At 37.9% G+C, this 20,675-nt stretch overlaps 1 long non-coding RNA gene across 1 annotated transcript in view; it reads right to left on the bottom strand.

Moving 5' to 3' along the window:
- The window catches only part of LOC147826684 (uncharacterized), a 64,319-nt gene extending 55,313 nt beyond the window's left edge, over nucleotides 1-9,006 (bottom strand). The window contains exon 1 of the long non-coding RNA XR_015438800.1: nucleotides 8,904-9,006. This is a non-coding gene — a long non-coding RNA (uncharacterized LOC147826684). The remainder of the gene's footprint in view (nucleotides 1-8,903) is intronic.
- Between the last annotated feature and the right edge of the window lie 11,669 nt (nucleotides 9,007-20,675).

Here is a 20,675-nt window from a genome sequence, read left to right as displayed (position 1 = left end):
CTAATTAAGAGAGACAGAGATGGTCACTATATCCTTGTGAAGGGAACAATCCAAGAAAAAGAGATGACAACCATAAATATATATGCACCAAATACAAATGCCCCCAACCATACAAAACAAATATTAATGGACATGAAAAGCCAAATAAGCACTAATACGCTTGTAGTGGGGGACCTCAATACCCCACTATCACAAATAGACAGATCATCTAGACAAAAAATTTACAAAAAAATTATAGAACTGAACCAAGCTTTTGAACAAATGGACTTAATAGATGTTTACAGAGTGTTCTATCCCACAAAACTGGAATATACATTCTTTTCAGCTGCACATGGGTCATTCTCCACAATAGACCACATACTAGCTCATAGGACATGTTTAAGTAAATGTAAAAGAATTGAAGTTACTCCCTGTATATTATCAGAACATAGTGCAATAAAATTGGAGATCAATACTATAAGAAATCTCAAAATGCCCAAAACACAGGGAAATTGAATAACACCCTCCTGAACAACCAATGGGTCAGTCACAGAGCAAATTAAAGAAGAAATTAGACAGTTTCTACAAGTAAATGAAAATGCCAGGACAACATACAGGAATCTGTGGGACACAGTGAAAGCAGTTTTATGAGGAAAATTCATAGCAGTGAATGCCCATATTAGGAAAACAGAGAGATATATAAATAAATAACCTAATGCAGAACCTCAGGCTCCTAGAATAAGAAGAGCATAACAAACCCAAAGGTCATACAAGAGAGGAAATTGTAAAGATCAGAGCAGAAATCAATGCAATGGAGACTAAGAGAATGATACCAAAAATCAATGAATCAAAGAATTGGTTTTTCAAAAGAATAAATAAAATGGATAAACCTTTAGCCAACATAATCAGAAAAAGGAAAGAAAAGGCTCAAATCCATTCAGTTAAAAATAAAAAAGATGAAGTCACAACAGACCCAGCAGAAATCTAGAGGATCATCAATACCTACTTTGAGAACTTGTACTCTAATAAAATGGAAAACACAGAAGAAATGGACAGATTCCTAGATATATATGAACTGCCAAAGTTAAAAGAAGAAGATATAGAAATTCTAAACACCCCAATTACAATGAGTGAAGTTGAAAATGTAATAAAAAATCTACCAACAAAGAAAAGCTCATGTCTTGATGGCTTCACTGCTGAATTCTACAAGACATTTAAAGAAGAACTATCACCATTACTCTTTAAACTCATCAAGGAAATTGAAAGGAAAGCAAGGCTTCCAAATTCATTCCTGGAAGCAAATGTTACTTTGATTCCAAAACCAGGGAAAGTACCAACCCAAAAAGAGAACTACAGGCCAATTTCCCTAATGAACGTAGATGCAAAAATCCTCAACAAGATACTGGCAAACAGAATACAGAGGGTCATCAAGAAGATCATACACCCTGACCAAGTTGGATTTATCCTAGGGATGCAAGGACAGTGCAACATATGTAAATCAATAAATGTAATACACTATATCCATAGAGCCAAGGACAAAACCCATATGATCATCTCAATAGATACAGAAAAAGCATTGGGCAAAATCCAACACTCATTCATATTAAAGAGTCTACAGAAGGGGTGGGGATTTAGCTCAGTGGTTCTGCTGCCTGCCTCGCAAGCACAAGGACCCGAGTTCGATCCTCCGTACCAAAAAGGAAAAAAAAACCGTACAGAAAATTGAAATAGAAGATCTTTATCTCAACCTGATTAAGGCCATCTATGAAAAACCAAAGACAACATCATACTAAATGGTCAAAAACTGAAAACTTTCATGCTAAAATCAGGAACAATACAAGTATGCCCACTATCACTACTCCTGTTCAATATAGTTCTGGAAACATTAGCCTCAGCAATTAGAAAAGAGAAAGAAATAAAAGGAATAAAGATAGGAAATGAAGAAGTTAAACTGTCATTATTTGGTAATGATATGATACTTTACATAGAAGACCCAAAAAACTCTGCCAAAAGACTTCTAGACTTAATTGACAGATTCAGTAGAGTAACTAGATACAAAGTGAACACTCAAAAGACAAAAGCATTCTTATACTCAAGTAACAGACTCACTGAGAGAGAAATTAGGGAAACAATTCCTTTTACAATAGCATCCAAAAAAATGAGTTATCTAGGAATCAATCTAACAAAGGAAGCAAAAGACCTCTACATCGAAAACTACAGCACTCTGACAAAAGGGATCATAGAAGATATAAGAAAATGGAAAATTATCCCTTGCTCCTGGGTAGGGAGAAACAATATAGTGAAAATGGCCATACTTTCAAAACTGCTATATAGATTTATTGCAATGTCAATTGAAATTCCAACAATTTATTTCACAGAACTAGAGAAAAGAATCCAAAAATTCATTTGGAACCAGAAGAGACCTAGAATAGCAAAAGCAATTCTAGCCAACAGAGACATGGCTGGGGATATCACAATCCCCAACTTGAAACTATACTACAAATCTACGGTGATAAAAACAGCATGGTACTGGCAAAGAAACAGACCCGAGGATCAGTGGAATAGATTAGAAGATGCAGAAACAACTCCAGACATACTCAGCCACCTCATCTTTGACAAAGGAGCCAACCACCCTCATTGGAGGAAAGATAGTCTATTTAATAAATGGTGTTGGAAAAACTGGATTTCAACCTGCCAAAGATTAAAACTAGACCCATGTCTATCACCATGCACTAAACTAAGATCTAAGTGGATTAAAGATCTAAACATTAAAATAGAAACACTAAACTTGCTAGAAGATAGGTAGAGCTCTTGAAGACCTTGGCGTAGGAAAAGACTTTATGAACAAAACCTTAGTAGCACGAGAACTAGCAAAAAGAATCAACAACTGGGATCTCATCTTATTAAAAAAGCTTCTGCACTGCAAGAGAAACCACCAACAGAGCTAAGAGACAACCTATAATGTGGGAAAAAATTTTTAGCAGCTGTACCTCAGACAAAGGGCTACTATCTAGAATATATAAAAAACTGAAAAAAATCAGAACCCCCAAATTCAAAGACCCAATTCAAAAATGGGCATCTGAAATGAACAGACATTTCTCAGACAAAGAAGAAAAAGCAGCAAATAAACATCTGAAAACTGTTCAACATCACTGGTCATTCAAGAGTTGCAGATGATAACAACACTGAGATTCTACCTCACTCCAGAAAGAATGGCTGCTATCAAGAAATCAACCAATAACAAATGCTGGTGGGGGTGTGGGGAGAAAGGAACCCTTCTTCTTTGTTGGTGGGAGTGCAGACTGGTGCAACCACTCTGGAAATCAGTATGGAGGTACTTCAAAGAACTAGGGCTAGAGGTCCCATTTGACCCAGCTATTCCCCTGCAGGGTATCTTTCCAGAAGAATTAAAAGAATCATACCACAGCGATATATGTGCACCCATGTTTATAGTGGCCCAGTTTGTAATAGCTAAAGCTTGGAAACAGCTCAAGGGCCCATCAACTGGAAACTGGATAAAGAAGATGTGGTGTTTTTTTTTGTTTTTATAAAATGGAGTACTACTCAGCCATAAAGAATGAGAAACTAGAGACATTTATAGCTAAATGTGTGCATATTGAGGCCATACTCTTAAGTGAAATAAATAGGACACACGTGTAAATACTGAATAGTTTGTCTAGTGTGAGAAACTGGAAGTACAAATAAGGATTAAAATAATTAAAATGAATAAATGATAATTTGAAATGGGAAGAAAAGGTCAGAAGGAGTAGGGAAAGTGGGAGGGGAAGGGGAAAGGAAAGAATGGAAATGAAAAATTATGAGAAAAGATAAAAATGGAAACAAAGTCCATGTAAATAGGGAAGGGTGGAGGTGGTGAAGGGAGCACAGGGAATGGAGGACAAATAAGAACCAAGATACATCATGTACAGGTACAAGCACCCAATGATAAATGTAAATGTATTGTATACCTAAAATGTACCAATAAAAGAATTTAAGCGAAAAATAATTAAATAAGTAAACTAATTATTTGACATAGTAATAAATATAATGTGATATGTCATCCTCTATAGTTGTATTTTTAAAGAGATATCCCAGCTCAAATTTCTCCTGTGATAGAAAGTCTTCAGTGGTTCCACACTTCAAAATAATCCACAAGTGGGCAGGGGATTTAGCTCAGTGGCACTGGGCCTGCCTCAAAAGTGCAAAGTCTTGAGTTCGATCCTTGGTACAAAAAAAAAAAAAACCCACAAGGCTCTGAATGATTTGACTCTCCTCAAGCTTTCCAAGTAGTCCTTCTAAATGACTCAGCTTGCTTTTTTACTTTCCTTTTATATCTTGAGGTTTTTGCACATGGCTGTCCCCTTGCCTGCAATTTTTCCCCCTTGCCTTCCAATTTATTTCTCAGTCACCAGGCTCAGGTATCTAGTCTTCTAGGAAGTATATATCCCTGAAACATACTTATTCATCAAAAATTGACCCTCTTACCCATTTTGGATATCACTCTATCTTATACCACAAAACACATAGCCCACTGTGTTGATATATCTGCCTTCTACATGGACTATAAGCTCCATGCAGGGAGGTGTCGGTTCTTATTTATCTTTGTTCCCTAGTGTCCAACACTGTGGCTTGACACAGTATGCACCTGGTATCTTTGAAGAAGTACACAATGGCTAGAATCACTGTGAGACATTTCATTGAATAGGTCAGAATTAAACATGATGTTGAAACTCCTGGGCCAAGTTGCTTAGAGAGGATTGTCCATTGTTTCTCATGAACACCCAGAATCCAGATTCCAGGTGAACTTTTATAGTGTAGATTCACCCTACTTGGAATCTTTGCTATTTAAAGAAGGAAATCTCACCTGACAAATAGATTAACATTCAGGCAGACTCTATTTGCACAGCTACAAAGTCTTTCTCAAACAAGATGTTTGAGCTTTCCTTTCTTTATGCAGGACATTTGGTGACTAGGTGATAACATTAAACCAGTTATGAGAGCCTGGAGAACCATAGAAAGCACCATGTCCATTAAAGACCATTGTTCATCAAACCTTTTGAAAGGTTTCCATTTTCTTGTGACTGTGTAGGGGTTGTTGGGGAAAATGAGCACAATCTTTGGGTTATAAAGCCCTTTGGAATTCACCATTAGTCAGGGAAAATGGCAGCCCCTCTGACCAGGTGTCTAGACAACCCATCAGCAGTCTGACCACAGGATGGACTCCAGGGGTAACTCTGAAGCTATTAAAACAAAGTCTGAAGTTTGATCTGGAGTCTGTTCTTTTAGCTTGGCTTCTCTTTGCTCTGCAATCACCTTACTGAATGGGGATCTGGAGTGATATAATTCAAAAGAAATCATGTTTAGCCCTAGTTGCCTAGAGTACTTTTTCAATAGTGTTCATAGAGGAGCTGAATTCATGTGTGAGTCTTCCAGGGCCACATGTAGCCATGGGTAACAGTCATCAAGAATCTTCTCTACAAGTTGAAAGGAGCTGCAAAACTTACTCAAGTATCATACATACAAGTGCCATTTCTGAAGATAATTCTACTGGCTAAGCCCATGTCCCAGAACTTTGAGGTTGTGGGTTCCTCCATTTGTGGATTCAATTTTGGGAGGGTGCTTGGCCCCTTCAGTTGTTAAATCTGAACTCTTAAAGTTTAGGATAGTGAGGAGAAGATTCCTGAACAGGTAGGGAATGGGGCTTTGGGCATGGATGGCACCTTAGATTCACTAAACTTGAAAGTGGAGGGAAGCAGCTATGGTGAGAGCTAAGGGACTCCACTCTTGGGATCAAAGATTTTTGAAACAATTAACATGGGAGAGGAAGTATGAATAAAGGTTTATGGTGTGTTCTACAGTTAGACTTTTTGAAGCTTTCCATGGTAGCATTTTTTCTTTTGAACAGATGAGCTTAGTGAAGAATTAAAATAGTATAACATGAAAAGAAGAAAAGGTTGGGCACCCAGAGAAAAGCTGAAAGCTGCTTTCATCTGCCTCTTTCAAAAGCAGACACACAAAAATATTGATGTGTCCCAGAATCTTTGGGTCTGGATTGGGGAACATTTTTGCCTCTTTGTAAATCCATTTGGGTTTAAAACAGAGAATCAGTGTGAGAGTGACCCAATTCCTGGTCAGCACTGCCTGTGTACAACCTCTGAATAATCAACCCTCTAGGATGACTTTCCAGGAGAAATATCCCAGAGGCCCAAACTGATGCAGTTTTATGAACACAAAGCAATATAGTGAGGAGCCCAAATCATTCATAACCTCTGCTATTTTGGATACCGAGGAAACTTCTTTATAAATATTTTTTCTCCAAATGTATTTTGGACAATGAAAATATATAAAAATCAAGAACAAGAAGTGTATGACTATATTATAAGCCTGAAAATAAAAATAGGGACTAAGATAGTTTTACAATTCAAGAGAATTTAATCCTTGATGAGGTGATTGCAGATAGTGGCTGTGTTGATTGATATGGAAATACTGAACTTATATATATGAATCTTTCCTGTTTCTGTCTCCTATTTCCCTTCCTTTTACTCCCTGCCTCCTTCTTCCTTGGCAGTGTAGTGTGGAGAAGTTTTCTGGTCCCTGATCCTTTGGTAGAACCCACTGTCACTTCATCTGATTTGCGTATGTCTCACTTTAGGGATGGCTTCCAGGCTAAGTACTGGCAGGCACAACCACTGACACAGTCCTCCCCCCTGGTTATGGGGATTGGTTCACTTACTCTAACCCAAGGTGATGAAAACACACTAGCAAGTTTTACAGAACCTAACAGCAAAGTGGTGCTCTCCTGGTGGTGGAGGGTGGGGTGCCTGCCTGGAAAAATAAAAGCCAATAGGAAGAAAAGCAGAACTAAAGAAGAGAGGAACTGGTTCTATAGGAATCTAGTTGGAAGCCTTACAGCACCCAGAATTTAGAAATACTCCTGATTTCCACTTAGGGGAGAATTCCGTTTTTGCTTAAAGCAGTTTGAGTAGATTTTGGTTGCTAGTCCTATCACTCCAAAGTTTCTAATATGGGAAAACGCTGAACAGGCCTAGAGATGTTCTTAGCTTGTGACTCAGACAAACTTGGTTAAGTTAAATTTCAGAACACAAGATTACCCGGGACCCAGCAGCGGTTACAGTTGGCAAAAGGGAAGAACGCAGTATCCATCTTATCCAAGCTCCTTCCAAACAAACTTCAAGTTTGTTTTCATGTTGTTTTTCATGTTCTCTGGCATCTAGGTTCTTTCAAGACATCATGGTAACTTAGAGGGGGTCAGTGAATGACACCTTTACCCAATTTTCTCTGCCTCCTCTGAGCCTGTCCTTTCTCCCCAGGTACAGTCCCCTGCTCTCTTCCCTCTCACATGGCTTCCCTTGGACACAGTCAGAAACAGGGAAACTGAGTGAGCCGCTTCCTTCCCTTCATTCAGCTGTGGCACGGCATGGCTCTGGTTATTTCCCATGTTTAAGCTTAGGAGGTCGTGATGCCCAAGGCAGCAGGCCATTACTTCCAACATCAGTGAAAGATGAAATGGGGGTGCACCTAGAGTTAGGGGTACATGATTCTTTAAATACTGGAAGCCTGAGTTGTATGGGGAGCTCTTCAAGAGTTCCTGTTCTTGCTCCCTATTCCTTCTGCCATCCTGTGATCATCAATATACGTAGCTACGTACTACAAGGGGTATGCTTGGCAAGTTTTTTCCTTGTTGTGCACAAGAGCCTGGACTATCTTGGCCCATTCACCTGTAACCCCCATTTTCAGCCATTGTCTGGTGTAACACCTGGTCACTGCTAGATGTGCCCAGCCTGTCTGCTGCTCCAGATAGTCTGCTTTCTCAGCCAGCAGAGACTTCTCAGATTCATCTGTGTTTTCCCTAAACCTAGGCCCACCCTTGTAAATGTTCAACTGAATTGAATTTGAGGCTGAAGTCAGTCCTGTTCAACAACCTGCCTCTGCCTCCTTGGAACTCTGAGGGCCTTCCTGCCTCTGACACCAGTCTAATGCTTCCTAGTTTCTGCTTAGCCTTGTCATTGTGAACACCTCTGTCTATAAATGTTCTTATAAATTTGTTGAATACTTACCAAGTAACCACTTCATGTGGTTTAACTCATCCAGTCCTCTCAATAGTCTCTCCATCTTACAAATGAAAAAAACAGACTTGAGATGCTAAGTGGCTTGCTCAAGGTCAACTGGCTACTAAGTGGAGACTCCAGGAAATCAAACCAAGCAGTGTGCTTCTAACCAGGGCCTTATTTTCAATTAAGTATCACTAGTTCCTTATACGATAAGTGTGCTTCATTTATATTGTTGAATTACCCTCACTACAAGGTAGGCATGATTATTAGCCTCATTTTCTAGAAAAGAAAATTGAGGCTCAGTAGGGTTCAGTCATTTGTGATTTGACTAATACGTGGTAGAGCTGAAATTAAATTCCAAGCCATTTGACGCCAGAGCTCAAACATTTTTCTGTTAATTGATTGGCAATTATGTCAGAAGCAACCACAGTCATCTGACCTTTTAATCGTATTTGTGGTTCTTTGTTTTCTTTGGCAGGGGATAATAATACATATTGTATGGAGTTGTCAGAAGAGCATCACACTATGGTGTATATCTGTAAAAGTATTTGGTATGTATGTCATAAGAGCTTAAGACATGGTAATTAGCATTATTTTTTGAGTGCTTTTCATGTCAGCCTTTGTACAGACCACTTTACATACACTATCTTATTTGTTACATCAACCTTATGAGATAGGAGCGGTTCTCACACTTATTTTATAGATGTGGAAACTGACACTCGGAGAAATAACAAATCACATGACTAGTTAGTGCCCAGTGCTGCATAATTAGTTGTTTGGTAGAGTACCATGTTACTATCTCTGACTACCTTTCTCATTTGAGAGAGCCCAACAATCACTGGGTGCACTGACCTTTTCTCGGGTTCAATGAGCTGCTGGTCTTTTGGTGGTTCTTTAGCCACATGGCTCTCCTTTCTGCAACTGCAACTGTCTGTAGACAATCTGGGAGAACAGCAGCTGCTGGAAGGAGAAGGAAAACGTCTATTTAATGAGCTCCCAAAATATTCCGAGCACCACTGACTGGACATAGGAAGCTTCCCCATTTGAAGTCTCTTTCTAGCTGCCCAGTTGAAGTGCTCAGTAGCTAGAAGCACCAACCCTTTCTTGTGCTGGCTCCTCCTGTTGCTTCCAGGGAAAGCCAGAGTATGCAGTAAGGAGGTGGCAATTCTCTTGTTAATTTAGGCCTTGTAGATTATTCAGACTAAAAAAAAAAAAACCAGGTGAGTTTAAAATTTCTGGGCCAGAGGTCTGTAAAGATTAAATAATGCAGATGGCTTACTGGTTTATTATCAGAGACAAGTAAGTGGTCTCACCATAGAGTGAGTCAATCCCGAAAGTTCAGAGGACAATGGATTTCTTTACCTCGTATAACCCAAGTTCTTCTCTTCTGAGCTTGGCTGGCTTAAATTTACTATGCAATTGCCAAATCTTCACTTCACTTGGGCTATTTAAATAGAGACACAGTGTTGTCTTTTTGTATAAAAGCTTTAAAAATAACCAAAAATTTGATGGTGTAGAATGGCATTTGGAATAAAGGATTAATCAGTTCTGTCGCTCTCACTTGGGTAGCAAAATCAAGGCTCTTGTTTTGAGAAATATTTCTGCATGGGATAATTTCTGCATTTGCCGGGCTGTTTTTCTTTTTTATATTACAGCTGATTTGCTGTGGTGGAGGCTGCTGCAAACTGTTGGCACCATTACTGGTTACAAAACATGTCTGCCAAACCACTCAGGATAGAAAGCCATACTGTATTCTTTGATGGTGGGTTTATTTGGCAGAGGACAGATTTGCTTAGAAAGAGCCTCCATTCATTTTCTCTCCTGCACCTCCTCCTGGTCTGAACAAAGTGAATGTATCAGATTGTCCTTATGGAAGACAGTGAGGGAAATTCCTACCAGTACTGTTGTTGGGAAGTTGTGGCTGAGGTCTCAGCTCTCTCCTGCTTCTTGGTGCACAGGGCAGCAGTGACCTAATAAAGTGCAGCTGCTTCATTCCCCTCTTGTGGGTGCCAAAAGCTGTTGATTCGCCGTCAATTGTCAGACACTTCTGTCAGTTCTCTTTTTAGCAGGAAAAAAATGTAAAAGCAGAAGGACTTTGGCAGAGTTATAGAATGTTATTCTCCCTCTCTGATCTGTGCTTCTAAAAAATCTCTCTGGGTCATGATTACACTGTCTTGTTTTTTTGTTTTTTTTTTTAAATTCTTGAAAGTATTTTACTTCAGATTGAAAACTGAACAGTTTCCACACTGTTCATTGCAAGATACACAGTATTCACGAATACAATGCTGTTCATTTGAGGACATACTGTATATACACCTCAATTTCTCCTTCATGCTTTTTCTTTTAGGAAGATACTGTTTACCAAAAAGAAACTTCAGCAGTACAGGAAAAACTATTTTCCCAATAAATTTACGAAAACCTAAGATTCCCAGTGGAATCAAGATTATCTTCCCGCTACCACCACCTTAATATAATCCCATGCTTATTGGAACACTAATATTTGCACCCTAAGAGTACATTTACTTTCAACAATGAGGGTGATTCTTAAAAAAACAAAACAAAACAAAAAACTTCAGTGTGGTAAATGTAACATGGATCTCTGCAAGTATTAAGTGTCTGAAATAGGCAGCTAATACTGGATTTAATATTTTATAAATAATTGTTCCCTTAGCAGTAAACATAACTCTTTCTTTTTCTCTGCTTCCATTCACAAATGTCAATACACGGTGTTTTCCAGAAACTTACTTCATTTGCAACTAAAATCAAGTGTGAGGGAAACCATACTGGGGTGCTGACAGCTCTGCCCTCTCCACCAATACCACCCTTCATGCCTGTCCACTCTTGTGGTGCATGGCAAGAATGCAAGGGCCCCCATGTTTAAGGACAGATTTTTTTTAACACTGAAAGTCTCTCAGTATCTACCTTCTGTCTTTCTACACCCTAGCTCAAAGAATCAATTTCTCACATTTGAGTTCAGAGTCAGAGGTGAAAGAAAATGAAATATTTTAATGCATTTCAGAGTTGTTTCGGGGAATAAACTTCTTTTAGTGAAATAAATGAAGAATTTCCTTCTCTAAATCAGCTACTGACATTAGCATATAACTAGACAGGAAGGGAGGAACCCAGAGAACCTGATGAGTGACTAGAGCCATCACAAATTTTTACTCTCAGTTCTGTAAGTCACTTAACTCCACTTTTCATTTCCTCATGAATATATTCAATGCTGAGAACTCACAGTGGCCTCCAAAATAGAAACTGTAGATGAATTTTACTGAATGCTTATCATGTACCAGACATCATTTAAAGTGCTTTATTTATATTTATCTCTTCAATTCTAGCAGAATATGAAGATACTGTTCTTACCTCCATTTTGTAGAGGAGAAAATGTAGGCAACAGCAGTATAGTGAAAATGACCATAATTTCAAAACTGTTAGACAGATTTAATGCAATCCCAATCAAAATACCAACAGGAATCCTCATAGAACTCGAAAAAAAAAATCCTAAAGTTCATATGGAACCTAGGGGCCAGGGATTTAGCTCAGTGGTTCCAGAGCCTACCTCGTAAGCTCAAGGTCCCAAGTTCGATCCCTGGTACCAAAAAAAAAAAAAAAAAAAAAAAAAAAAGAAGTACACATATGGAACCTAGAATAGCAAAAACAATTCTGGGCAACAAGGGCAAGGCAGGGGACATCACAACCCTTGATTTGAAGTCATATTACAAAGTGATAAAAACAGCATGATACTGGCCAAAAAACAGACCTGGGGATCAATGGAACAGAATAGAAGATGCCGAAACAACTCCAAAGATACTCAGTGACCTTATCATTGACAAAGGGGCCAAACACCTTCAATGGAAGAAAGACAGCCTCTTTAATAAATGATGCTGGGAAAATTGGCTTGCCACATTCTGAAGACTGGACCCAGGCCCCTGTCTCTCACCGTGCACTAAACTAAAATTGAAATAGAGCAAAAATCTAAACATTAAAACATAAACACTGAATCTGCTGGAAGATACAATAGGAAGAACTCTTGAAGACATAGGTGTAGGCAAAAATTTTATGAACAGAACTCCAATTGCACAGGAAATAGTACAAAGAATCAACAAATAGGATCACATCAAATTGAAAAGATTTGCCTTAGCAAAAGAAACTACCAACAGAGTGAAGAGACAACCCACAGAATGGGAAAACATTTTACCGGCTACTCCTCAGACAGAGGTCTAATATCTAGACTATATAAAGAACTAAAAAAAAAAAAATTAGACTTCACAAAATTTAAAGGCCAAATCCAAAAATGGCCATCTAAGTGAACTAACAGTTCTTGGATGAACAAGTACAAATAGAAAATAAATATATAAAAAATGTTCAACATCACTGGTCATTCAAGAAATATAAATTAAAACAACAACTCCAGAAAAATATCTATTGCCAAGAAATCAAACAGTAACAAATGCTGGCGAGGCTGTGGGAGTGTTGTTGGTAGAAGTATAAATTGGTACAACGACTATGCAAAGCAGTATAGAGATTCCTCAAAAAACTAAAAACTAGAGGTTCCATTTGATTCAGCTCTTCCCCTTCTAGGTATCTACCTGAAAGAGCTAAAAGCATCATACCACAGTGATACATGCACAACCATGTTTATAATACCACAATTTATAATAGTAAAATCTTGGAAACAGCCCATATGCCCATCACCAGATGAATGGATAAAGAAAATGTGGTAATATTTATAGACAATGGAGTACTCTTCTGACATAAAGAAGGATAAACCTGAGACGTTTTTAGGCAAATGGGTGCACTTTGAGACCATAATTTTAAGTGAAATAAATCAGACCCACAAGTTTAAATATCACATTGTTTCTCTTGTGTGAGAAATTCAAAGTGCAAAAAGAAATTCAAAGTGTAAATAAGGAGCAAAATGGAGGATAGATATTGGGAACTAGGGGGAACATGTTCAACTGGGAAGGGGAACAAGGAAAGAGAATAGGGAGAAGGGAAGGAAGGGAAAAGGGCTCTAAAAAAAGGAGTAGCTGTACTTTTATCCTAGGATTAAGTTTTTATTTTTTATATCTTAATTTTTAAACATGCATTTATTGGACTTCTGCTATGTTAGGGAATAGACATAGGGCTCTTATAAAGTGATTTGATAGTATATTTTATAATATATTTTTGATCTGTGATAATCTTTGATATTTCCTCTTAAGCACTTAAATAGTTTTATTATAGTTCATGAACTCTTTAATCTTTAAGGCAAGAAAACATGGTTCAATTTTAGGTGTAATAAAAACAGTATGTAAATATAAATATTAATAAAATATTTAGAAATTTCCAGAGATACATTGTATAAGCTACAGTACCATGCTACCTTGTACAGTCGTATATAACATGTGCTTATTTACATTCTGTGACAAAGTGGTGCCACAAAAGGCAAATTTTAACTGTGGATAGCAAACTTCAGATCCCATTACATGTCAAAGAAAAACTGTTAGCTACACAAGTGTAAGTCCCAGGATGTGTTTACAGACTTAATTATTAAAGTTTAAAGCCTTAAACTGCACGAATACTTTCCATATTATAGGATATTTATCTTGTACAATTTCTACTTGTTGAATGTTTATCAGATATATCCTGATGATTTTTATAGACCTACACTAAGTTATAGTTAACCTTTCATATTGCACATTTTAAAGCCATGTTTATATTTAAAATATCATGTATCACTTTAAATAATAGTTCTTCCAGGTATTTTTGAGGAATGTATCTAGTCAATGGGTTCATGGTGTAGTCAGTAAAATAGCAACTGTCATTTTATTTTCTGTTTAACCTTGAAAAACATTCCTAATATTACTACTAAAAAAATCCTAATTATGGTAATGAAAGTCTGATCTGGTTCCAAATATGGCTCTGCCACTTACTACCTGTGTGAACAAGGACAAGCTGCTCCAACTTTCTAATCCTTCATTTTCTCATTTCTTTTTGTTTGATCATTTTGAGAATAAAATGAAATGTGTCTGATATTTGGCTTCCAGAAATTCTGTTGTTAAAAGAAAACAAGTCATCTAATAGAAATACTAATCCAAAGGCCTGTGCATAGGGCAGTTTCTTCAGATATGAAAGCAGTGTATAACTGATGTGTGATAATTTAAACTTAATTTTAAAGAATAATTTTATAAATGAACTACAATTTTAAAAATAAAGTTACTATACTTAAATAACAAAAAAGAGAATGGAAGGGAAAAAAATGGAAACAGACCTTTTGTAAATGGGGAAGGAAGAAGGGTTGAAGGAGGGGAGGGGAATGGGAAAGAAAAAGAATTAAGATACATTATGTACAGGTGCAAATTCTCCATAATGAATGTGATCATTATGTATGGCAAATATACACTAATAGAAAATAAAGATAAAAGACAGAAATACAGTATGCAGAGATGAATTTCCCCAAGATAACATATCTGTCTCATGTAAGGCAAAGGTGTGAATTGAGGTGGTCTGGTATCAGAAGCAACATTCTAAACAACTCTGTACTTGTAGTCACTCTGGTAGGGCAATACTAAAGAATGGCTTGCCATTATTTGTGCTTTGAAAGGGTTTATTTTTATGCCCGTACTGCCTCCTTTACCGGGATGTTTTGGGTATTAACAAGGGAAATGCCCTACCATAAGAAGAAATAGATGACGAATGTTGAAGAAGGAGGAGGGGGAAAATCTCTTTCAAGCCACAAGGATAGCACTTTATGCTCCAGAGGAGGTCACTGAATGCATCACTGGAGGGAAATGAATCTTCAGAGGTCCCAGGGATAATAGTCTTGCCTTTGAAAACTGATCTCGAGAATTCTTGCTGCAGTGGGAGAATTGGGTTACTTGTGTTGAATAGTGTCCAAGAGTGTCTGCTTTACTAAGTTGACCAGATATCCTGTTTGGAAGATGTTTTTCGTTTGTTTGCTTTTTAATAGTCTTGAGGAATGGCCTGGGAATCACCTAAGACAGGCAGGCTTGGTCCTAGTTTCCCCATTGACAAGTTGAAAAGGGCTTTAAGTTACTTTATGTGTTTGCAATTGTTCAGTCACCAAATATCAGAGGTTTTGTAGCTGGCAGTAGCTCAAAGTCCTGGGCTCCTTTTCTTTAGATGTATTTATTCCCCAAACTTCCCTTGGTGTTCCTTTGGGTCAGCCTTGAGACTATATAGCCTGTCCTTTGCTTCAAGGAGCTTATGTGGAGTTGGGTCACAGCCCTAGGAAACTGAGGGTTCCCCTTGGGCTCTGCTACTCACCACGGAGCTTCTGGAGGACATGGAGGAAATAGATTTTCACTTTTTCTCCCTTCTCTGATACTTTGTCCCCCATGTTCATCTTTTCTTCCTACTTGACTGGTTGATGACTTCATGCTGATCCAGTATTAAATAATTTTCAGATATTGATTTAAAAGTAAACAATAATAGCCAAAATTTGTATAAGTTCTTCATGCAGCAGTCATTTCATTCTGTGACAAGCTTTTGAGACAGTTCATAGTACCATCTTCATTTTCAAAACAAGGAGGTTAAAGCACAAGAAGTTAAAACATGTGCCCAGTATAAAATGGTAATCAGTTGTAGAAACAGGATTTGGACCCAGGCTTTTTGGCTCCAGAGTGCATCATATTAATTGTTGATGTCCACTGCCTTTGTAGTAATGTTGCCACGAAAAGAGAATTTCAGAGTACATAAGAACTAATTTGATGCAGAGACAGGTTAAGAGTCTAATGAGGTAAATCATATAGCTTTAAATACATAGAGATCATCTCAAATCCTCAGAGCTTCCCTGTGGGAGGGATATCATTGTGCAGATGAGAAAACTGGGACTCCAGGACCAGCTAACCTTCAGATAACTAGGAAGTGGCAGAATCAAGATTTGAATCCAGGCCTGCCCTACTCCATGTGTTCTTTGCACTGCACTCTTCCTGGTACTAAGCAGATAGCACAGAGCATCAAAAACAAATTTTGCCTCAAAATGAAAAAAGTCATCACTAAGATGGATAAGGTGAGACTACAATTGAGTAGAGAATGTCAGCATTAGATTGTCTTAGCGATTACTCAAAACATGGGTTTTGGTTAGACTGTTCTCAACGCTCCTATTAAAAAGTTTGGAGACAAATTTTGGAGTTAGAATGACTGATGATACCTTTCCCAATCCCAAAAAATAACTAGAGTCAATTTTGTTTGAAAGCCCAGGTCATTGGTGGTAAACCTACACCACGAGTGCTGCAGCAAGCTGTTTGTATCATTTAAAGCTCCTTTTAAGAGGTTCACCCTCACTAGCCTAGGTGTTGATCCAAGCACTGAAAGACTCTGAAGATGTCATGTGCTTCATCGTTAGCTGAGGCCTCCACCTGTGAAATACCCTTTGGCTGGACACTGGCACTTTGCATTGATTGCCCCTGCCACTTGGATCATAATTTGTTTCATCAAGGGATTTCTCAGAGTTGCAGACAGCTCCTGGTATACAGAAGTTGTATAGCTGTAGTCTTATCGGTTCCTTGGTAACACGAGCTTGTTAAAGATGTCATTTGCAGTCAGATAGCTAGTTATGGTTAATAGAAAAAACAATAGCTGCTTATACAGAGATACACACCAAGACAGAGAGACAGAGAGACAGATGTACAGATATGTGCAGAGACACACAACTGAGAAACCATATTTTTTTGCTCTTATTCTACATCCTCTGCAGACTTGCTACTCCCCTATGAATCATTATTTGACTTTTCTTGATGTGTCTTTTCACTTGTCAGTGAATCTGTCTCACCCATATTTTCCTCACTTGTTTTGTAAAGAGAGTTGAGCCTTAGCAGGAGCTGATCTCCTCCAGTCTACTCTTTAAAGACAAAGAAATGGATACTAAGAATAGATAATAATTGTGTGCATTCTGTGGATGTACTAAGCCAAGCATTTTACATGGATTAGCTCATATACTCCACACAAAAGCCTCACGGGGAAGCTCCATATACAGGTGATTAAACTAAGGCTTAGATTATACTATTCATGCACAGCACACAGTGGCCCAGTGGGAACCCCGCTTGGGCTTCATGGTCCCCTCAGCTTGTATCATGGACCTGCAGTTCCTTAGATCCCTGTGACTCTGGCCTGTGTACAAGCCTCTGTTAAGGTGAGGAGAAATGTTCTAAATTCCCTTCGAGTTTAGTAATTTTTGGATGGAGAAAGGAGGAAACATTTGGTATAACATTTATTCCCTGTAATTATAGCAGGAGAATTCTGAGATATGATTTTACTATTCCCAGTTACTTAAATATCAAGCCCATAACCTGTCACTCTCATTTCCTTGCCTACTTAATTGAAAATTTTTCTTTAGAAAAAATATATGTATAAAAAGAAATGTGGATTCTGTGAGGGAAGGATGTTGTTTTTGTTAACTGCTGTGTCCTCAGGACCAAGAACATGTGCCTGCTAATGGTGAGTGATTAGTGAATATTTAGTAGTCAGTGAATAAGAGGCTTAAGGAGAGCCTAAATATCAATGTCATACTTGGTCACGTAGGTATCTGTCTCCTTAAGAAGACCACAGTGAACTCCTTGGTGGTACACTGAAAGGCTGACCTCAAAACCCAGAAGCAGGTCATTCTGAAATCTGGGAACAGTGTCACATTTATTAAAAAGGCCCCTTTCCTCCAGCAGAGAGAACAAGGTTCATGTCTCTGTGTGTCTGTCTTAAGTCTCTTTGGAAATAGAGTGCCTGACAGAGAGGAGAGGAGGCACGAGCATGTACAACTATAACCCTACTTTAGCTATAACCCTTGGGCTTCCTTCTAACCAGGAGAAATCTGAAATTTAAACATCATCCAAAAGGAATTCCAATGAGTTGTTGCATCTTTCAAACCACAAATAAAAATATTATTAAAATCATTTGTTTTCTGCTGTGGGCTCAGAAGTCTCTGGAGCCCCCTCTTCTATTTCATCCAACCTCTGTCATCCCTCTTGATAGCCACCTCCTTCTCCTCTCAGCACTGCCTCACCATACAAAAGATTCGCAGCAGGCAATTCCCTCAGCCCACTCCTTAGGGTTTTCTGGAAAAAGAGACTATTCTATGCTGTATGTGTTTTCTTAGCCTCCTGATTCACCCTCTATGTAGGAATAGAAATGGAAAGAATAAGTTAAGTCTAACTCTCTTTTGAAGATGGGGGGGTGTGTTTTGTTACTACTCATAGGCAGGTACTTTTGTCTTTTTTAGCTATAAAATGATGATTGTGAATAACTAGGATATGTCTCCCAGTTCTGAAGATGTTTTAAGGATTCATTAAAATCATATTTCTTAAATGTCATTTATCAATCAGCAAAGGACTCTTCTTACTTTCAAAAGAGAAATAACAACAAATCCATAAGCCAGATGTAGAGCACAGCTTGTCATAGTTCTCAGCTTTTACTGTATTTTGTGTCTCATTTGCTGATTCAAACCAGTACTTAGTTACTTCCTGTAAACTAGATTTAAGATCCATTTTTCATCTTTTCTCAGCACAGCCCACTTTGATGGCACTATATTAAACTGAGAATGCTCACTTTCTGTAGCCTTGCTCCTTATGCACATCAAAACTTCTCACTGTCACATTTCTGCCCAGATATTAATAAACACGAGTGGGAAGAGGTAGAATGGAGGAAGTGCCACTTCTCAGCCTTTCTCTGCCTGTGAAGCCTTCCTCATCTCGTTTGAAGACAGGGTAAAAATTAGGCATGCCCAAGGCCCAGCTGTCTCAGGGAAAACTTCCAAAGGAAGACTAGCATTTGAAACAAAAAAAATTTTTGGATAACAATATGGAAACCTAGATGGAGTCAATGTCCATGCTACAACACTTCCGTTATGACTGGGCATGTTAGGATAACAGGAGATACTGTAAACGGCTTTCAGGAAAAACGATAAATTAAAGGGCACCTCATATAGTTCCCAAACATTGAAGGAATTCTGTCCCAGAAAATGTATCTGTTTATTCTTTCCTAAGTAACATAAAAAGGCAAATAATCTCTAAAGGGCACCACGTATTTCTTTTTCTTTCTTTTAAAGTTTATGGTTGACACAATTAATGCATACATTTCTGGGACATAATGTGATGTATACACTGTATAATGATCAAGTCAGGGTAATTAGTATATCCATTGACTTAATCACTTATCAGTTCATCATGATGATAACATTAAAAACCTCTCTTCTAGCTATTTTGAAATATATAATACATTATTGTTGACTATAATTACTTTGCTATGCTGTAGAACACTGGAACTTATTCCAAGCTCCTATCTAACTGTAACTATATACCTGCTGATCCATCACTCTGTTTTCCCCAGCCTCTGCTAATCATTATTCTACTCTCTTTCTATGAAATCAGTGTTTTTAGATTCCACATATGACTGAGATCATGTAATATATGTCTGTCTGTGCCCAGCTTGTTTTACTTAACATAATGTCCTCCAGGTTCTCCATGCTAACACAAATGAATGGCCAAATAGTATTCTATTGCATATATGTGCCACATTCTTTGTTAATCTCTTGATGGACACTTAGATTGATTCCATATCTTGGTTGTTGTGCGTAGTACTACAATAAACATGAGAATGCAGATGTCTCTTCAACATGGTGACTACATTTCCTTTAGATACTTACTCAGTAATGAGATTGCTGGATGATATGGCAATTCTATTTTTATTTTTTTGAGGAATTTCCATACTGTTTTCCATAATAGCTGTATAAATTTACATCCCTGCCAATAATGTGCAAGAGTTCCCTTTTCTCCACATCCTTGATAGTACTTATTATGTTTTGTCTTTTTGATAATAGCTATTGCTATGGAGTGAGAGCATATTTCATTGTTTTGCATTTTCCCTGATGTTTAGTGATATGGACAATTTATTTAAATATGTTGTTTGCCATTTGTTTTCTTTTGAGAAATGTCTATTCCAATTTTTTGCTTATTTAAAAAAATTGAGCTATTTGTTGTTGAGTTATTTGATTTCCTTACATATTTGAATATTAACCCTCCCCATCAGATATATAGTTTGAAAGTATTTTCTTACATTTTATAGGCTGTCTCTGTGCTCTGCCCCTTCTTTTGCTAGGATGTCATGTGCTTTTTAAAACAGCAAGTTGGCTCTTGTACTTTTACAGATGCAAACATTTATGAGTCTTGAGGGCCGGAGTGGTGAAAGGTTGCTCTTGGAAAAAGACAGTTCTGGGAATGGTATTCCATTTATGGAAGCTATGTACTAAACCTCGGCCTTTGCCAGCCTGTGTCTATCTTGGTTTGAGTTTCTTTGTAGAGGAGGAGGCAGATGTAGATCTAAGAACAGCAGACCTGGAAATAACTATTCACAGTGGGAACCCAGCGAGACACTGATGTTCCTGCAGCCTGAGGTAAGCACCAGCCCTATATCAGAAAGGTAGCAGCTAGGAAGCCTGGGACCACATGACCCACAAATGTGTTCATCAGAACCTCAACAAAATGTAAAGAAACACATTTGAAACAAATAAATGCTAATATATTTAAATTAAAAGATTTCACATAAAATATTTATTCCTAACTTGAAAAATATCAGAAGATGTGGGGCACAGCCAAGTCAGCAAGGCCTCAAAGTACTAGAGCTAAGTAGCTA

Source organism: Heterocephalus glaber, unplaced genomic scaffold, assembly GCF_053883595.1.
Source record: "Heterocephalus glaber isolate CG9 unplaced genomic scaffold, H.glaber_assembly_v1.0 deba00001463, whole genome shotgun sequence".
Lineage (NCBI taxonomy): Eukaryota > Metazoa > Chordata > Mammalia > Rodentia > Bathyergidae > Heterocephalus > Heterocephalus glaber.
The sequence above is the reverse complement of the archived record's forward strand: the minus strand, read 5'-3'. Positions and strand labels throughout refer to the sequence as shown.